The sequence below is a fragment of the Felis catus genome, chromosome A2 (genome assembly GCF_018350175.1).
Source record: "Felis catus isolate Fca126 chromosome A2, F.catus_Fca126_mat1.0, whole genome shotgun sequence".
Classification (NCBI taxonomy): Eukaryota; Metazoa; Chordata; class Mammalia; order Carnivora; family Felidae; genus Felis; species Felis catus.
Genome location: NC_058369.1, coordinates 149167424 through 149187416, shown reverse-complemented (window position 1 = coordinate 149187416; position 19993 = coordinate 149167424). Strand labels below are relative to the sequence as shown.

General features: G+C 39.9%; 1 protein-coding gene and 1 long non-coding RNA gene across 7 annotated transcripts in view; one reads left to right on the top strand and one right to left on the bottom strand.

Moving 5' to 3' along the window:
• Nucleotides 1-19993, bottom strand: part of EXOC4 (exocyst complex component 4) — a 750068-nt gene that overhangs the window by 584602 nt on the left and 145473 nt on the right. The window lies entirely within an intron of this gene.
• Nucleotides 1795-18380, top strand: LOC109497624. Its single transcript, XR_002153940.3, has 3 exons — nucleotides 1795-2172; nucleotides 14047-14190; nucleotides 17897-18380. It is a non-coding gene; the product is annotated as an uncharacterized LOC109497624 (long non-coding RNA).

Below are 19993 nucleotides of genomic sequence, written 5' to 3'. Positions count from 1 at the left end.
CTGCTCTGGGCTCTCATCTCAGGAATATCCATTAGTACTGTGTTTGCTCACATGCACACACGTGTACAGACCTACGCAAAGGCTCGGAGGTTTTGGTCAGAATTAGCCCCCCTGTACCATTCACAAGCCCAATCCCTTAGAGGACGGGTTAGAGCTTTACAGGGAATGATAAATGTCTCTTTAAGATGTTAGAAACTCTTGCTCCATAAAATATAAACTGAACATCTTTAGCTGGGATTTCTAGGTGCTCTATGACTCAGCCTCAGCCTACCTGGACAGGGTTCTCACTCATACATGTCTCCCACGTACAGCCTCCTTCCCAACTCATGCAGTACAGTCCCCCCACTGACACACTCCTTGCCCTCTCCCACCTCTACCTGTGCGGGCACTGCTCCCCCAGACCTCACTTGCTTATTCCTCTGCAACACTGCTTCCATCTTGATGCATTTCCCAACAACTCCGTAATTTCTCCTTTCCTTCAACTCCCCTGGTACTTGGAGTCCATATCACTGGTTTGGCACTTAGCACTATAGCTGTTAAAGCTACAACTTTTGAAATAGAAGATTTCAACCAAAGTGTCCCAGTAGTACTAAAATACCTCGAGTCAAATCATGAACATTGATGCCCAAATGTAGCATAAGAAGTTAATTCTAAGGCTAAAAATGCCTGAAAGGGAGAGGGAATTGAATGGGCAGCCAGGGGTAGAGATAAAGGCAGGAAGAATAACAAAGTGAGAGCCTTCATAAAAGTGCAGAGTTGATTCTGGTACTTTCCTCTGCATCCCTTAATATATCACTCAGGAACAGTAAGACTCAGTAAAAAGCAGGAAGAGAAATGAGACAGCCCTTGTAGTTTTCAGAAACTACATTTTTTTTTTTTTAAGTTTAAAAGGTAGTTGATATTACCTATGCAAGACTCTGGCTTGGGAAGAGTTAAAGTGTGGGGGTGCGGGTGGTGGAGGGTGGGAGAGGGTTGCCAGCAAGTGATTATTCAATTGAACCACTAAACTTGTTTTTTAAAAATGCTTTTAAATGAACACATTTAATTAAAAGGAAAAAATAAATAAAGAGGTTGTAACTCATGAGAAGCATTGTGCTAACTTGAGTTTGGTTTCGTTGAGCTGTCTGAACTGAGTGATAGATGTAAGAGTTACCCACTGAGTTATAGTCACCCTGATTACTTTATTGTTAGAAATCTCTACACACTCCACATTTCAACAGTGAGGCAGATCCAGGGGAAACACAGGAAGGGTCACCTGAGCGAGGAGACTGCTGGTCTCCTACTACATCTTTGCTTCTTTTGTGTTATAGACTTTGTGTCTCTTAATAAATCCTGATTCTTTCACCAGTGCCAGACCAGTGAGACATCTTTTTTGGTCCCAGGTGATCATATGTCAGTAGTTAGACGATAGCTTTCTGTAGCATCATTATTGTCATAAACACACACACACACACACACACACACACGCAAAGGCAGTACTGCATTGATTACATGGTGCACATCATTTTGCGTTTTAACATTTCTGAAATTGGCGGGGGGTGTCTTATAAAGGATGATATATTAGAACTGGTACAATATGAAGGCAGGGAGCAAGACTGAGATTCTCACAATGACCGACTAAAAGGAATATTGCTGATCCAATCCAATCCTTCTTTTAGAAGTTAAACACACACACACACACACACACACACACACACACACACACGGTCAGAAGCCAAAATCAATCCTGGAATCTAAACCTCCTGATACAGTTATTGTTCTGTGTTCTAAAATCTCACCAGAGATACTAGAGAACTGACTTGGAGTTACATGTAAACAATAGGAAATCAAAAAAGTTTTGGGATGAGGAAGACATGAAGAAAGCAATTCAGTATCCCATACACATAAAAGATCAGAGACAGAGTCACTTTTGCTCATTATGACAATTCTGAGTGCCCAACACAGTGCCTTGCAGATAACAGGCATTTTACAAATTAATTTACAGATGAATGTCCTGAAATGAAAATCTGGCAGACATCTAAGCTCTTCACCCACCAAATGTATTAGAATTTCTGGGCTTGGGACCCAACACCTTGACTTTTGACAAGCATTCCGTGGCGATTCTCCTGGCCATCAGCGTTTGAGAACCCAAACGTATGAGACAATAACGACCTGCGGTGGAGGCAAAGGAAGGTAAGGAACTCCAGAGAAACAAAAATTTAAATCTAAAGCACACAGGGCATTAGAGAGAGAAGAGACAGAACTGGGGCAATGGGGGGAAGAAACAAGGGAAGGTTAGTTATAAAGTAAGAGCCATTTGAATATAAATGTACAAACATTACAGAATCAGCTCAGAGGAGCCCTGGGATGAAGGATTAATTCCATTAGTGTGCAAGAGGCCAGGAGTACCATATGAGACATCATTAGGATAATTAAATAATTAACACACATAGGATTAAAATTCCTCTTGGGGGAAATTATAGCGAACAAGAAACACCTAACGTACTTTCACAAATGACTCTTCAAATACCTACAGACAAAGACAGATCTGAACTAAATATGGAGGAAAGTGAAAAGTATCTTGTTACAGTCAGCTAAAACTTATAAAAGATAATCAGAGGTAGCAAATTAATTCGTGCTCCTCAAAGAAGTCAGACAAGAGAAGACAAGCTTTTAAAATCATCAAGGGGAGGAGGGAAGACTAGGAAAAGTGCCGCTAAAAATGGGGTGGGGGACGGAATGAATGAAGTCTAAACCAGCTCAGAAACTGAACTAATTCCTGCTAATATGTCTTTGACAAGAGAAATGAAGAAGATGTATTTGTATAATTAGAGAGAATGAAGACTTTACAAAAATAGCGACTGACAAAAAGCAGATGGGGAACACTTGACAAAACTGAACTCATCCCAGTGAGCCGGCCTGGATGATGGGAAGCTGAGCCTCTTCAGGGAATTCACTCACATACTTGAGGAGCCATTTACAATCATTATGGAAAGATCACAGAAAAATGGGGAAACAGAAGATGTGAAGGGAAAAGGCTTAGATAGTGAAATATCCTATCAGTCTTAAAATGGTTACAAAGAAAGATTACGGAAGACGTTCATGGTAAAACCAGTGACATTTTCTCCCATGCAGACTGGGAGCTCCATGAGGCCAGAGACATGCATTTTTCTTCACTTTGTGACACCTGCACCAAGTTTGGAGCGATCAGCAAGTGAGCATCCGGTAGCTGAGTGTATATAAAGGCAATGAGCTAGAAAGTGAACGGTACCAAACTTTTCCATTTCTTCTAAGCAGAAAATTGCACCACAGAGGGAGTGATAGCCCATTTTTTCTCTTGTGTATGAAATAATGTAATAAGAAAAGGTAAAATACTTGAACATCTGGTAGCCAATTAAATCATAAACCATAATCAGAATAAAACCATAAATACTCTAGAAACATAAATATAGTAAATTTGAGAAACTATAAAAGCAAAAGAAGTACAATATATACCATAAACTGAGCAAATATTCTTAGTACTGTCTTTATAAAGTAATCTTCTTAAGAATTTGGAGAACATACCAAGCTTAAAGAGGAGCCAAAAGCAAGCAGAAATCCTAAAATCAACCGTTACTATGATCCTTACAATTCAATGAATCATGGAAGTGAGTCCCATATACACACATTCCAGCCCAACCCCCATGCAATGCCAAACACCCAACTACTTTTTTTGATTAATTTATCCTCAATTTATAAACAAGGCAGACAGGCAAATTTATTTAAGGCAGAGGCTTTCAGGAGGTTGACACTAGCTAATGGGAAAAGATCTCAAACAGTTATAAACAGAAGCAAAAAGACAAAACGCTACATTCCCCACAAGCTACATTAAAAGGGGGGAGACTCCATCTTTGGGTATATCTTTATGTATAGTGCATTCCATGTGTATAAACTAATAACTACACACTGATTAAGCCAAACTGAAAGCCACTGAACTCAGATAGAGGAAAGGTATGTGACAATTACGAAGGCTGTTTATGTCACAAGTCAGTCCCAGTTGTCTGATCAGGTCCTCTATGGCCTTAGTAAAGATTAAGCTACCGGACTATCCCTTAAGACATGAGTGATATTAGGCTTTTGACCACATGGAGATGAAGAGGAACAGAAAAGAGTATTGGCCCCGATGACTGAGAAAAAGGGTTTCATCACTGATAAGTCTTTATGCCAAATGAAGAACAAAGGAGAAAACAAACCCAAAGGTAATTTTGTGTGAATAACAACAGCTCTGGCCTACAGAGGATAGAGTCAAATTCAAGACCTCATTCAGAGGGCCCAGCTCAGGGTGGCTGGATGGGCAAGCACAGAGATACCAAGCTGAGAGAGTAAGAGGAAGTACAAGGAAGGCCAGACCACTCTAGGTTTGACCCGTGGAATATCCAGTTTGTCTGGATGCCAAAAAAAAAAAAAAAAAAAAATCTTTCAAAAACAATCAAGCTGATATAAGTGTACCAATCTCTTGAAATAATTGGCAAGAACAAATTCTATCTCCTTAGAACAGGGCATAACACAACACATCCAAAAAAAGTGCTGATCAAAAAAAAAATTTCAAACACCCTATACCACCTCTAGGAATAAAAGACTGACAGGAACAAACTAAGAGATTGTTTCTATACCTTCACTATTGTGAATAATGCTGCAACCAAAGTGTCCATCAACAAATGAATGGATAATGAAGATGTAGGGTGTATAAGTGTATATATACACACACATACACCTACACACACAATGGAATATTATTCAACCAGGAGAAAAAATTTAGGAGCAAATTAGAAAAAAAAAGCTAACCAAGTTAGGACTTGACCCTAAGGCAAGGAAAAAAACCCAAGTGCTTCCGTGTCGAAAGAAGCAAGTTTATTTAGTCACTTACTCAGTGAACACAATCTAGGTAGGAGAAGAAGCAATGGCAGAAACTTACCTAATTCAGATACTTTTGGAAATTAACAAATTACTAAATAATGGAGCATTTTTTCCCCAAAACTCGATGTCCATGGCACGTCTGAAACTGGAGTAACAGAAGTACAGGTGCAGCTGACTAGGAGAGAACGTTCCACAACACACGTGTTTTAAGTGTCATTTGATTGTTATTGTTAGCACAACTGACACCTAATTTATCTGGTAACCTGAACCGCTCAGAACTTAAAGAACAGGAAAGAAAAGGAGACCTCTCCAGAGCCAAAATTTACTCATGTTACAAAATCCACAGCGAAGAGCTCGAGCACTTGATGCCAGGGAGAGTTCTCCTGATTAGGTATTCTGCACGCGATTCTAGGGACCTTGGTTCCTGCCTTCGGAGCTCATACCAGAGTAGTTGGGCGGCTTGGAGAAGGCAAGAGGAGCTTGTCTGAGACAGACATGATAAACTTCTAGATAGGATAACCTACCACCACACGGCAAGGAGAAAAAGACAGACGGCCTGAAAAACAGACAAGAGAGACAGAAAGAAATGGAAGGCTGGGGCGGGTTCAAAATGCAGGCAACACGGCATGAGCCTCTGGAGGGGATGAGGGGACCTCTGACACACCACCATACATTCAATAAAGGGTAGCAGTGCAGAGTTGAAAGGAAGCATCAGTGAACCAGGGTCAACATGACGGCCCTTCAAATCATCAGGATAAGTCTCAATGTGGTCGGGATTTTTGTGGCACAAAGATCTGAAAGAGTTCAGAGCACATGTGCCAGTTTGGCATATTTTGAGTTAAAGGCACTTGAAAAACAGCCAGTACAAGAAAAACACTCTGACTTTCCTTCTGAAGAGCAGGAGATGAAATTCCTCTATGAAAGATATCCTCTCTAGACCAGAGGGAAAGTGACATTCTTATCGTCAAGGACAAGAATTTGGGAGGCAAAGAACTGTACAAACAGGTCTTGTTAAAATAATTCCCATCTCCTTTAGCCTCCTCACATAGCTCAGTCACTTCCATGGTTGCCTCTCTTTGTTCAACCTAACAGAACAAAGCAAGTAGGGTTCACTATGTCTTTGAGTCTTTCTTGATGAGGGGCCCGTGTCACATAAAAGTGACATTAAATACAGTTGTATGCCTTTCTCCTCTTAAACATCGTTGTCGATGTTCAAACCCAGCCAGGGACCTGAAGAGGGGGAAGGAAAACTTTTCCACCCCTTCATACCTAATTCGAGAACTATATTTTATAAACTTTTCCACTTAAAAACGTTAGAATACAACCTTTGGTACTTAAAGAAATGAGATTTTGCTTTCTAAAATATAAAAATAGAGCTATATTGAAAATCCGATCCCTAGACAGTGCAAAAGAAACTGAACATTATCAATCTTCTTTTTGGAGAAAATGTGATACAACAGTTAGGAGTTTACTTACAATAAAGCAATCAGTCCCCATCAGAACTGTGGTTGCCATTTAAGCAGCAAGGATAAAGCTTTAATTACAAAAACAAAGAGCCATATGGATTTGGCTATTATGACAGCACAATCCTGAGGTCTGTGAAATACAACTCATTTCAGTCCTGGCACACAAGCCTTAAAAAAACGGTTAGACAAGCTCAAAGTATCAGTGTATCAATGGCGCGCTGGGTTTCTGATTTTTTTTCTGCACTGAATTAAAAGTTAATAAATGTCGCAGGCAGTTCCTCTGCATTCCTTAATCAGCAACCCCCAAACTCTAGGAAATAAAAGCAGCCCTTACCATCACTTTACAGTCTGGAGGGATAGCAAAATGACATGGTGGGGGAGCTTTGAAGTTTGTTAATAATAGAAAGAGAAATATACCATGAATGCCAGAGGGGGGAGCTCAGAGCAAAGGGAATGATCAGGTTTACAAGGGCCAGAGAGAAATTCTGAAAACCTTCTGAGGTTTCACACAATATCCTTTTTTCTCTTTTTTCAGGGCTCTCTTTTGAAAGATGGGTTCCAATACCCTTTGAAATAAACAATCTCCCTCCCCCCATTTTTTTCCTAGGTAGAGGGAAAATAAATAAAAGTCCTGCCAAGGGAAGCCAGTTTAAACAATGGGCAGGTGTCTGAAACCTCTGCTTTAGGGAAGTCTCCTGCACACAGCCTCCCCTCTCTAATCAGTTTTGTTTGCAAATGAACCTGCACAGAAGGATTGGCATCTAATGATGCTGGAGGCACAGTGAAGGAATTAGCCCAAGATAATCATTATTTTAAAGAGGTGTTTGGCCTCCTCCACATTCCTTTATATGTTTACTTCTACAGACAAAATGGAATTTTAATAGGCTCTTTCCATAATTAAAGAGACTATCTTTGTGTATTCACTGCCCTTTCAGCACGAAGAAAATGCAATGACTTTACCAAAGAAAGGAGCCACTGGCCATTATCCTCTCCCAGAAACAACTTCCAAGTATAGATAGGCTTGCAGAGATAGCGAGGGTCAACCAAGTGCCCTTCCTCTTCCAGATCGAAATTGTTAGCATTCATTATTAAGTGGGCTTTCAATCCTGAACGATTTTGTCAGTGACCAGAGACACAAAATTGGCTTTAAAATAGGAACAACCAATAAAGTTTTTGATTCTATAGGGAAAGTTAAGGCTCCCAAATCAGTACATACAGAAAATCTTTATAAGGAACCTGCATCTCTTTGTATCTGTTAGCTACTGCCACAAGAATACTGAGTAACAAATTCAACAATGTACAACAATAAGCATTTCCTTCTCCAACAATATATATGCTGGCTATCCGGGATTTGGCAAAAGACCAAATCCAAAAGCACATTTCAAGCCTTTGCTAGTGGCATTATCTGCTAATTCCACTGGTCACAGTAGGTGACATGTCTAAGCCCATGATCAATGGAAGAAGGAAGTATACTTCTCTCATAGAGAAAGGCAGGGGGTGGGGGAGGGGGGCTGGGTAGTTTTAGGGAATGACAATTTGCTGAACAATAACCCAATCTACTGCATCCTCAGATGCAGGCTGCTACAGTTTTTTGTTGTTGTTTATGCACACCTGGTATCCTGCTATTAATGGAATACAAAGGTCTACTCACTACATCATCTTGGTGAAAGAGACCTCGATTTATAAGCTTGTCATTTAGAGGATCATTAGAAAATAAGAATGGGGGTGGGGGAAACTTTGGAATTGAATTATAATGTATTTCTGAGTACAAATGGACACAATTAGGAATTTTATTGTTAGCACCTCGGTAATCTGTTAACTAACAAATTGTCTACCTTACATCAGCATCAACAATCTTTTATACAATATGAGCTTTACAAAGAAATAGCCTTCTAGGCAGCAAAATTACAAAGAACCGAGATGGTAGAAAAGATCATGCCAAGATGTAAGCGATAGGAGTAGCACTGGCAGAAACTAGAAAAGATTAACAAATCTTACAGTAAATAACATTATAAAATAATTTTAAAAGGCTCTGGTTATCTACACACATTTAAGAGTTAAATGTATGGCAACTACGTAACCAGTTAAATTCTAGTGGGAACACAATGTGGGATGGAGACAGACTGGTGTGTGTGTGTGTGTGTGTGTGTGTGTGTGTGTGTGTGTGTGTGTGTGCATGTGTTGAATGTATGTATGTATGCATGCACGGACATATAACAAAACTTGATGAAGACAGGACAAAGAACCCCAGGTTCAGACTCCACTAACAACTACCGAATGCCTACTGTGTGTCCCATACAGTATCTCACAAAATACAAAAGCTACATTGTGAGGAATTACTATTATCCATGTTTTATACATACTTAAGTTCTGTGATTTAAATAAGATTATTCAACAAGTTAGTCATAGAGCCAGAATTTGAAGATAAATCTTCTAAACAAAAGTGTGTTTTTCCCCTCTACCACCCCATGCTAATCCCTAAAAATGCCTTTATTTTTTACCTTAACCAAAAAGCAGACTCTTTTTATGTTTTCCCAACCTCCATGCCAACACTACATGAATGGAATAAACCAGAAACACAATTATTACCTTAACAGCCTTATAATCCTCCCCAGGAGATGTCCCACAGCTATTGACAAACATAAGCAGAGTTGAGGAATCTGTTAAACCTCTTACTCTAATATCAAGTATCAATCAGCTGGTGACAAGTTACAAAAAGAAGAATCTCAATACTTCCAAGTAACGTCTTCATATTCTGCTTCCTGGAATGAGTTTTAACTGAAGTAATTGAACTGTTTCCCATAAAGCCTTATAAAATAAAGACTTGGTCAAAAGGAAGTGAAATATATATTCTTTGTGTTCAGAGGCTCTAGATTTCTACCTACAGTCTATAGCTTTCGCACAGTGATTCTCAACTTCATTAAGGGTCCAGTCTATAAACCTATCCTTCATGGTGCACAACTCCACTTAACATGCAAATGTGGCTCCAAGAACACTGTCTCAGATACAGGGTAATCTACGCTTACTTACGCTATGCTACATTTAATTTATACATATATTACTCTGGAAGAGCAGAGTAGGGAGGAAAGACGGATAAAATGGATTCCTCTATCCACAAGGGTGATTAGGAAAGAAAAGAATACTAGTAAATAGATAGCAAACCTCCATTAACTTGCCTCACTTTTAGATAATTAGTTGTGAATTTTTTAAAGCAAGTGACTCACAAGGGAGGGTACAAATTTATTGTCTTCCACAATCTAATAATCTTGGCAGCTATGAAAGTTATCTATTTATTGATGGGCAACTGTAATTTATCTTCCCTAGGTAAAATGCAGTTATTTAAATGTTTTTCTCCTTTTATGAATGCTGGCCTCAGCAGTAAACATGTAAATGACTTCACAAGAACAAAAACACTCATTAAATGTCAATAAAGCCCCAAAGTAAAGCTATAAACTGTCAGAAAATGCTATACAAGGTCAGCAATGGACCACCACTGCTTGGAAAGAGAACTGAATTCAAAAGGATTGTGATGCTAAGAGCTGAGCAAGGAAATCAGGACCAGGATTCCTGCTACTGCTCTGCCATGAAGTTTCTGTGTGACCATTAGAAAATCACCCGATTTCTTTGGGCATAATTTCTCTCATTAAAATACAGAGGAGTTGGATTAGACTCATTTATTCAAAAACAGTTACAGAGCAGCTACTATTTTATAGCACTGATCTAGGTGGAGTGGATACAGCAGTGAACAAAAGAGACACGGACCTTCCATTCCAGTGGGAAGACGGAGCCATTAAAAACCCTCCAGCTCTAAAGTTCTATGACCACTCAAAGCTTCAGGTAGTAACTCATTCCAGTGCACATGATGTTCCAAAACGCAGGAAACAAATGGTAAGCTTTTTAACTGTACTCCACTTACATTTCAAATAATATGCCCAGTATGGTGGGAATACAAAATGGTGCAGCCAATTTGGCAAACAGCTTGGCAGTTCCTCAAAAAGTCAAACAGAGTTACCATATGACCTTCAAAATTCCATTCCTAGGTCTATTCAAACTGTAAATATATCTTCGCACAAAAACTTGTACGTGAATGTTCACAGCAGCATTATTCATAACAGCCAAAAGTAGAAACGATCCAGATATCCACCAGCTTATGAATGGATAAATCAAATGTCCACACGATGGAATATTAGATAATAAAAGGGAACGGTATACTGATACATGTTAGAAAATGGATGATCCTTAAAAACAATGTGCTAAGTACAAGATGCTAGTCGCAAAAGGCTATCTACTGCATACTCCATTTATATGAAATGTTCAAAATACATAAAGCCACAGAGAGAAAGTAGACTGATGGCTGCCAAAACGCTGAGGAGGAGGAAGAATGGGAGTGAGCTGCTCGGGATGACTTCCTGCCAATGACCAGGTTCCTTTCTGGGGTGATGACCATGTTCTGAAACTAGATAATGAGGAAGAAGGCGCAACCTTGTGAGCATACCAAAAACTATTGAACTGTGTGCTTCAAAATGATTAATTTTATGGTATGTGGATTATATCTCAATTTTTAAATCTTGAAAAATAAAACAATTATGGAAAAATATTGGCCCCATTATGTAATAGCATCACTTCCCTTTAGCAAATCCTAGAAAATGGTACATTGGAATACAAAGTAGAGGATTTGCTAGTGAAATATTTACAATACTCAGATTAAGATTTCAAAGTAAATTTTACACTTGGTTCATTATTTTAGGTCCAAGGCAAACACTGTTAAAGTCAATTAAAAGATATGAAAAGCCATGTTTCTATCAATTCTTTCTCTAATATTCTATTATAAGATTTCATTGTTCTAGTACGCTTGCACCTACTAAATCAATATACTCCCTATTTCTCCTTCCTCATTGTTCTTCTAACCCATGTTATTAATTACCTCAATCCCTATTCGCAAGTCATATCTCTCTTGGTTAATACTTTCCCTGCCTCTCCAGGCTTTCTAAGGCATCAATATTTCTACCATCCCCCTTTAATTGGCTTTTGACTCACAACAAATTAGTATTCTTAGATACATACATCTGCATAACGTTCATAAGGCATCTTTTGATTAGTGCAAAAGAACAAGAGATAAAACACAAAAATGAAAAAGTGATGATACTCACTGCAAGCAATTTTACCAAAATTAACTTTAAGTCCTGATATAACCCAAATCAGAACTAAACATACACAGTAAGCACCAATAAATGCGGGTGGAATAAGCAAAGAGGAGTAACAGGAAAATACAATGATGTAGAAATTGGCTGAAGAAACCTCAAAATCGGTAAATAAGTCTTCGAGCCACAATTATTGAATCAGTTTCCTAATTTATAAATTCTACAGCAGCAAATTCTGAACATTAAGTTTATGCATACTTAGCCAAACGTAAAGAAGCTCCAGGGGTTTTTACACGAATTATAGGAGGGCCTGCATTATATAATAAAATATTAGCATAGAGTGATGGCCACTTGCTCTGAGATTGCATCTTCCTGATCACTCTCTAGCATGTGCTCCAGTTCCTGGCACTGGAATGGCATTCCTGGCTGCTGGAATGACAAATGGCATTGAGGTGTCCTTGAAGAACAAAGTCAAGGGGAAAGAAATGTTAGTAATCCTCTGTGAAGCCCAAGAAGGAAAGAACTCCCTACAGCTCCATTTGATTGGGCCTGACCAGAAACTAACCTGGGGTTGGAAATTCACATTCTACTACACAAGACTGCAGACAGGGTAGCTACTCCTCACATCAGACCAAGTGAATAAAATTGGAAATTTTTAAATCAGGACATTCTCTATGCTGAGGTTTAATAATCCGTAGACATACAGATCACTGTCAAGTGTGATCCAGCAATTCTGAGAGCTGAATTTTAAGCTTCCATTAGGCTGCAGCACTTTTAGCATGATCCTATCAGTCATAAGTTGAGAAGTTAAATACCCTATTTCTCAAACTCTTGAAAGCACCACAGACTGAAAGCAAATAATTTGCAAACACAAGGTAGTTATGTCTCTCATCCTTTTCTATAATAAAAAAATTGATTCTATCCTCAAAATCTACCAATTGATTTTTCTCCTCCCTTTAATCAGGATTATTAATATTATCAGCAGAATTTCTCTATGTGGGAACCTCAATCTGAAAGGAGGAATAGCAGCACAGGGGATCCCCAAGGGGTGTGTGTGTGTGTGTGTGTGTGTGTGTGTGTGTGTGTGTGTACTGCCCTCACTCCTCACTCCCACTGTCCAGAAACACAGTAAGAAAATTTTTGGCCACCCCAGCCTTCTGAATTTTAATCTGCACCATGGTAATGCATGGAAAGGATAGGAAAGAGAGTCCCCAAAGGCAAGATGTTAATTTACAGAGTTCAGTGGTTCAACCTTCCTAGGCCACCCCCATGCTTTCCAGCACCCCAATGCACATGTAACCACTAGATGGCAAAATCAGGTTGGAGAGTAACAGGTACAAACTAATCCAAGATACAAAATGCTCTGTTTTCCTTTCAGACTTGATGTTAAAATTCCTCCTCTACCAAAAATTAAAGCAAAAGTCTACTTCCATTCTCCTTCCTGTTCTGTGAACATATGATTAATCACAGTGTTTGGCATGCCGTAAGATAATAGTTTCTAAATTATATCAAGATGCCAGGGTTGTTGATGAAAATGCACAGAGGTGAGTGAAATGCCTGAGATTTAGCATATAGAGAGCAAACAAAACAGTAACCTTGGGGAGGTATGTATCACCCTATCGAGGGACACATTCAGTGGATAAGCTCAGCCTGGAAAGTTGGACAGAAAACCAATCCCTCCTTACCCCAACCAAAATGCTGCCTAGCTTATGAGGCATCTGATACGCAATACAAGTTAATGACCCACAAGAACTGATCATCTTGAAAGAATAAAAGAACTCACCCAATCACCTCTCAAGTACCTAAGGAGCATACACCTCCAGGAGCGTGAAGAGTGACAGCAGAACACACAGGTTTCTTGACAGTGTGTGAAGTCCTATGTAGACTTCAGAGCCATCTTTTCAAAATGAACCCAATCACTCATTAGCACAAAAGGCAGCGATCCACACCATGGGTCGCACTGTCAATATAAACTGCTCAATTCCCTGTGCTGCCTTAAGAGAGGAAACGTCTGAAGTTCACCAAGAAGCTGACATCAAAAGATGTTCATGAAAACGATCAACAAAAGGTCAATCTGGACTGCACCACACGAGCGATAATATTCAATAATCAGAACTTCTGTTACGGAAGCATGTTGATGATGACATTCGTTTAAAGACAAAAAGGCCCCGCATACAAGTAACAATTCTTTCTTCACCATGTTTACATAAATACTGTCTTTAGAACTGCCCTTGGCAAGGCAATGATAGCAAGACAAAGCAACAGTTTTCACAATTTCAAGAAAGTATTTCTGAAACAAAGGCAAAGGAACCAAGTATTTACCATTTTCCGCAGGAAAATTAGCAGAAAATTGAGTCATGTAAATAAACTTGCCATAAACATCCAACAGATACTATTATTATCCCACACTTCGTGAGCAACAGTTATTTGCATGTAATTAATTTGCTTATTTCTGGCGCCTCAGACAATATAATATGTTTATCAGCTTGATTTCTAAACAATAAGTGTTTAACTCTTCCTTTTATATTTATAAGAAAATATTTATCTTGCTCTTTCCTTGACAGATTCTGAGCCATCTGCAGATATAATACACAGAGCTGTTTCTGTGGTGACAGCAGACATAACCCCAACTGGGGCATGATGTCATCAACTTTAGGGTGAACAGAGAATTAGCCAAGGCTGAATTCAGTAACACCTCTACTATCCAGGTAAGCACGTTGATCAGTGATACAATCTGTGCCGAAAGCATCCTTGCCAGAAACAGAGAAAACATCTCAGGGGTAGGATGGAGGCAATCAGCACCAAACCCAACTTCTAAATCCTGTGCTCCCTTCAAAGGGCAACTCCCTGCCACCTTCCCCCACATCCCCTGCAGCTTTTGTGGCTGCGGCTGACTGACTGTCTCCGGGCCTCGCCCTACAGACCTGTAACTGTGATCCATGGGGCACATCCCCTCCCCCAGAGAGCACTCTCTCCTGAGCTCTGGCCCTGAGAAAAGAGTCTGCTTGCTGGCACCACTGACTTAGTTTGTGGCTGGGACAATGGCCCTAACCTTGTCTATGCGCTGGCCAACCTAGTCAGGGCTTTGTCCACAGAAGATTGTGGTACTCATTCGCCAAGTCATGGGTTGAAGATTATTAAAGCCCCACATCCTGATCTCTCTCTCTTATTCTTCTTTCCTTGTTTTGTTTGTCTCTGATAGAATATAAGAAATTAGACTTAACTGATCATATTTTTATGGATTTACCAACCTTATTTGTAGTGCTATATCTCACAGCAAGTATACAATATTCTAAGAGACTAAAAATGTTGTGCGTAAGTATTTCTGGCATATCTTTGTATGAGTAATACTTGTAGAGTACAGGGTTATGTGAATAAATAACAAATATGCACTCATTCAATCAACAATTAGTGAGGGCTTACCATGTCCAAGAACAGTGCCAGGTCCAGGACACATATTGACAATGAGATAATTACATGGTTCTCATTTTTTATGAGCTTGAAAGGGAAGAGGGAAGAACCTGACAAATGTGTAACATGCACACACAGACACACAATTCCCAAATGAGCGAAGTGATATGACATAAGATAAAGAGCACTATGAGGGAACTACACGTGCCTTAAAGGAGGCAAGAAAAAAAGGTGGGACAGAATATCTTAAGCCAGGATTAATGTTACCTATGGTTTCACTCCTTTGTTTTATAAAGTCTCCAGAACAATTCTAGAATTAATCTCTAGAAGGAGTCTCACTTCAAAGAAAATCACTGAGCTCATCCTTGGGTTACTCCATTAACTCTATTACTTACCCTAATGATATTTTCAAAATTAAGACTCATTACAGTAATTCCTTTCTTCTCTAAAAAATATAAGCATTTCCCACAATTTCTTTAGTAAGATAAAGCTTCACATCCTTCTCTAAAATTCTAACTACAGATTTTTTTTTCTATTATTGAAAAGAATGAGATTCCTAGATTTTTTAATTGCTCCACAAATCCCCAAGGGATTTTCCACCGATGCCCATTTCAATCAGCTCTAAGTTGAATGTCATTCCGAACTGGGTCATTTTGAAAAGCTGCCACGAGCCAGTAAAACATATAACCTATATAACCTCCACGTTAGGAAAGTGTGGTTCTAAAATCAGTCCTATGCAGTTTGACCACAATTTCACCGGCTTCCGTCTAATTTCAGCACCCGTTATGTAACGCAAGCTATAGAGAACACAGAAATCTCCGAGTAGGTCCTCTTTTTTATTACGCAATGCAAGCTATATAAATACCCTTTTCGTTACATAACACGAGCTATAGGGAACACAGAACTGTTGTACGGACTATCCTTTTTAGTATACAATGCAAGCTGTGTAAGCACCCTTTTTGTATGCAGTGCTAGCTTATAGGAAACACAGAACTCTAAGAGCAAGCTTAAACACAGAAATGTTCAAATCATCCTCAGGTAAGGGAGACCTAAGTCATCTCAGGAGAGCAAATAACTTCACTGAGCAAGTTTTAAAAAAAATGAAATTCAGACCAGAACTTCTGTTTGGTCTTGTTTCCAGTTTTAGCTTCATCACTGTAATTTCCTCCACTTACTTTAATCAAGAAAGGCGTACGTGGCCATCCTGCAGGGCCTGCTTGCAGTGCTCAGAGGAACAGACAAAAATGACAGATCCAGAAGCATCAGTCAGGACCCTAGCACCAAGTCAGGGACAAAACAGTTTAGTGGAAAAAAAAAAAACAAGAAGGAAGGAAGGAAGGAAGGAAGGAAGGAAGGAAGGAAGGAAGGAAGGAAGAAAGAAAGAAAGAAAGAAAGAAAGAAAGAAAGAAAGAAAGAAAGAGAAAAAAGAAAGGTTTAAATGGCTTTAAGTAATGCTATCAAGCAGAAGATCAAGATTGCCTCACAGGAGCTGCACACAGGACTTATTTCTTTCTTCTGCCCAATATTATACGTGGTCAATTAGATGTCCATCTGCCTCAAGAAATTAAAAATTGCTTGAGGGCAAGGATCATATTTCTTGATCTCACATTTCTAAAACGCCCTGGAAAAAAAAAATACTCAATAAAGAATATAATTGGCCTTTACAAACAAATTATGTAGGGAAGAAAAAGAGGTGAGTAGTTAGGGGATAAAAAAGAAATTTTAAGTACCATTCTCATTGGCCTTCACATCAGCTCTCTAGTTGAAAGTAACAGAAAACTCGAAATAGCTTAAATAAAAAAGGGAATTTATATATGAATTTAGAGGGCTATTATGCAACTCAAAGGCAAAAGTGTAGCCAGAACCAAGAAAAGCAGGCGGGAAATGGGAAGCAGACAAGATCCCTCTCTCTCCATTATTCTGCAGATCTAATTTCCCTCTAGGCTCTGCGACAAGCTTTCTCTACTGCTCCATGTAACAGAAGGCAGTTGCACTAAAGCCTCCTTGGTTTCTAATCTCCTCACATTAGATAAGCCAGGCCAGAACTGTCATCTTTTGGTCCCAAATTCAAATTGCAAGAAGGAAAATCTGTGTGGCCCTGTTTGGTTCAGGCATCCCATCCCCGCTCAGACAGACTGTGGTCAGACAGGCACGACCAAGGCACAATCATGACTTTTAGGGGCCTGTTTCTACGGGAAGAGGGTAGCACTGGGAATCAGGCGTGTACAACCGAACAAGTCCACTGCAACGTTACATAAGGCTTTACAGCTTGCCAGCAACGGTCATATTCTTTAATTCATTCAATTCACACCGTAACCCTCCAAGAAGGAATGCTAGCACTCACAAGAAAACAGAGGCGGAGGATAGTCCAAGGACTTCCCCAGGGTTTCTCAACTATTAGGGCAGAGGAAAAAAACCCATATCCGATACTTCCCACCAACAAAATGAACAGTGAAGGTGAAAAGAGCAACGTTTTTTCCAAAAGCCAAAGTTAGGAACTTACAAACTCTGAAAGAAACGTCGGGCAACATCACACAAGGGAAAAACACTGTACTTAATTGGAGGTGGGGGGGGGGGTTGTTAGTAGGGGCGATAGGAGATACAACAAATTCCCTGGTGTGCAGAAGTCTTTACACAGATTATTTTCAAGTCATAAAACGGTTTACCTAAGCCAAGCCCCCAGAATCTTCTTCTCCCTCCATGAAACTCTTTTGGCATCTGCCACCTTTTAACACTGCTTCTTAGCATGCAATCACCTAGGGACTGTAGTTAAAATGCAGATAATGATTTAGTAGGTGCCACAGACAGACTTTAAGATGGCCATCATGATCCCCACTTCCTGGTGTCCGCACTTCTGTGTAATTCCCTCCCCGTGGGCCTGGAGAGGGACTTGTGACTTGCAGCATACAGCAAAGATGACAGGATGTCATATCATGTTATGTAAGACGTTGTCTTGCTAGTAAACTCTTTCTATCTCTCTCTCCCCACTACCCTCACCACTAGTCAGTCTCCACAGTTAGCTGGCTTTGAAGCAGCAAGCTCCCAGGAATCAAGGAACAGCAAGGAAATGAATTCAGACACCAATCGAGGAAGGCTGGAAGCAAATTCTTTCCCAGTCGAACCTAGGAGGCTCACCTAGACTGCAGCCTGGTGACAGACCCTGATGAAGAGGAACCAGCTAAGCTGCCCAGACTCCTGACCCACAGAAGCTGTGCAGTCATAAACGTGTGCGCCGTTTTATGTCAGTAAGTTTTTGGTAATATACAAGGCAACCACAAAAACTAATAGAGCAGGTCTAGCTGGGGGACTGAGAGAAACCCACTTGGAACAGCACTACGAGGCATGTGACACCAACGTTTGCTGCCTGCCCGTTTGGGCTCAGCTTTCAAGTTGCTCTGGTCCCCATCAGACTACAATCTCCTTATAACACAAAGCATTATATTCCATGGCTCTCAGGACAGTCCTCAATAAATACCTGAGTGTTGGCTGTCTTCGTGTCATTGTTACCTTCCTCGTCTCACTTCCACCAGATTTCGGTTTATCCCTTTAATTCAGCTTCACATCAAAACATCACACACAGGTGGTAAATTTCTTTACTGTTGGTTCTCAAAAATTACTTCTTCATTCTTTCAAGGATGAGTGCTAACTTGGAGGGTTGGAAATTTCAAACTTGCATCTGTAACGAAGCCCTTACTCTGTTCGCTGCCCTGAGCTTCCTTTCCTTCTCTTCCTTGATGTTTTCCTGGTCCTACTGACCATACGTCAGCTCATCTGCCCCTGTACTGTTCCGTTATTCCATAATCACCAACAGTCTCACGAGATGATTCATCTGATGTCCCTCATATTGAAACCACCTTGTTATTTTCTTGAAATCACTTTTCCGCTCTACCCTCTTCAACTCCACCCAGATACCTGCTACTTGAAATAACACTGATATTCAGAGGAGTCCGCTGTATAACTCCCTCAGATTCACTCATACCAGAAAGATCACACTGAACCATTTAATCACTTCTAAATACGGCCAAGGATGACCTTTTCCTAACGTTGAAAATATCAGTTGTCCTTACAATATTTCCCCATAAATGTCCATTTCTTTTCATTTTTAATTTAAATTCTAAAAGCTTATCATGTCTGAGGGCTTTATCTAATCCTATGCCCCACATAAGAGTTGCTATAAAACAGCTGGCCAATCAATTACAACAGTCTCAGCCCAGAGTAATTCACCAGCACTACTGTCCTCAATTCATCTTATACCTGACAATATTCATGATAATCTGAAAAGTAGTTACAGGTAATGGTATACATAATGATTCCAAACAGGGCTTAAAAATACACAGAATCCAGGGAGTGATAGCCACAGCAGGACCTCAGGAGATGGGTCAGGTATATGCAGGGAAGTTTTTACCAGAGATTTTGTCATGGTCCCTTGAAGATTGTGGCCCTTTCCCTCACCCCAAGAGAATCCATGTACTGACCCATTTTTTTTCCTCACCGGTACATCCCCAACCTACGTACATGTCAGACATCCTTCGATGTAATTTCGAACACACGGCTTTCCGTGAATGCTGTGACTTTAATTCCACAGTGTCTTAGCAGTGCGATATGAAAGCTAAACCGACTGATTATTCAATCTTCTCTAGGAACCAACACACAACCTTAGCAAGCCAAAGGGCTAACTGGCCAACCTTAGGATCCAAGCTATTTTTCCATTCCTTTCACATGCAGATGAAGCAAGAGATCCTATAGTAATCAATGTGAAATTTCTGGGCACCGAGGTACCATATCAAACAAACAAACAAAAAAAGTGTTGAGTTTGAGACCCTACAAGATCACAGCCTACAGCTTATATATGCTAAGCACTGAGCCCGGAAAGAAACCAATACATGAATTCTATACTAACTAGTTGTTCTTTATCCTGGACTTTATACGTTTGGTGACATTTTCTTCACAAGGTGGGTGAAACTGATGAAACTACTATGTTCTCTCTATTACTAAGAGGAGATAAAGCGAGGAGAAAAGCTAGGAGACAATTATTTAGAAGCTGTTTTCCAGTAAAAACAGAAAAAGAAAAAAAACATTTAGCTATTAACAGTATGGCCT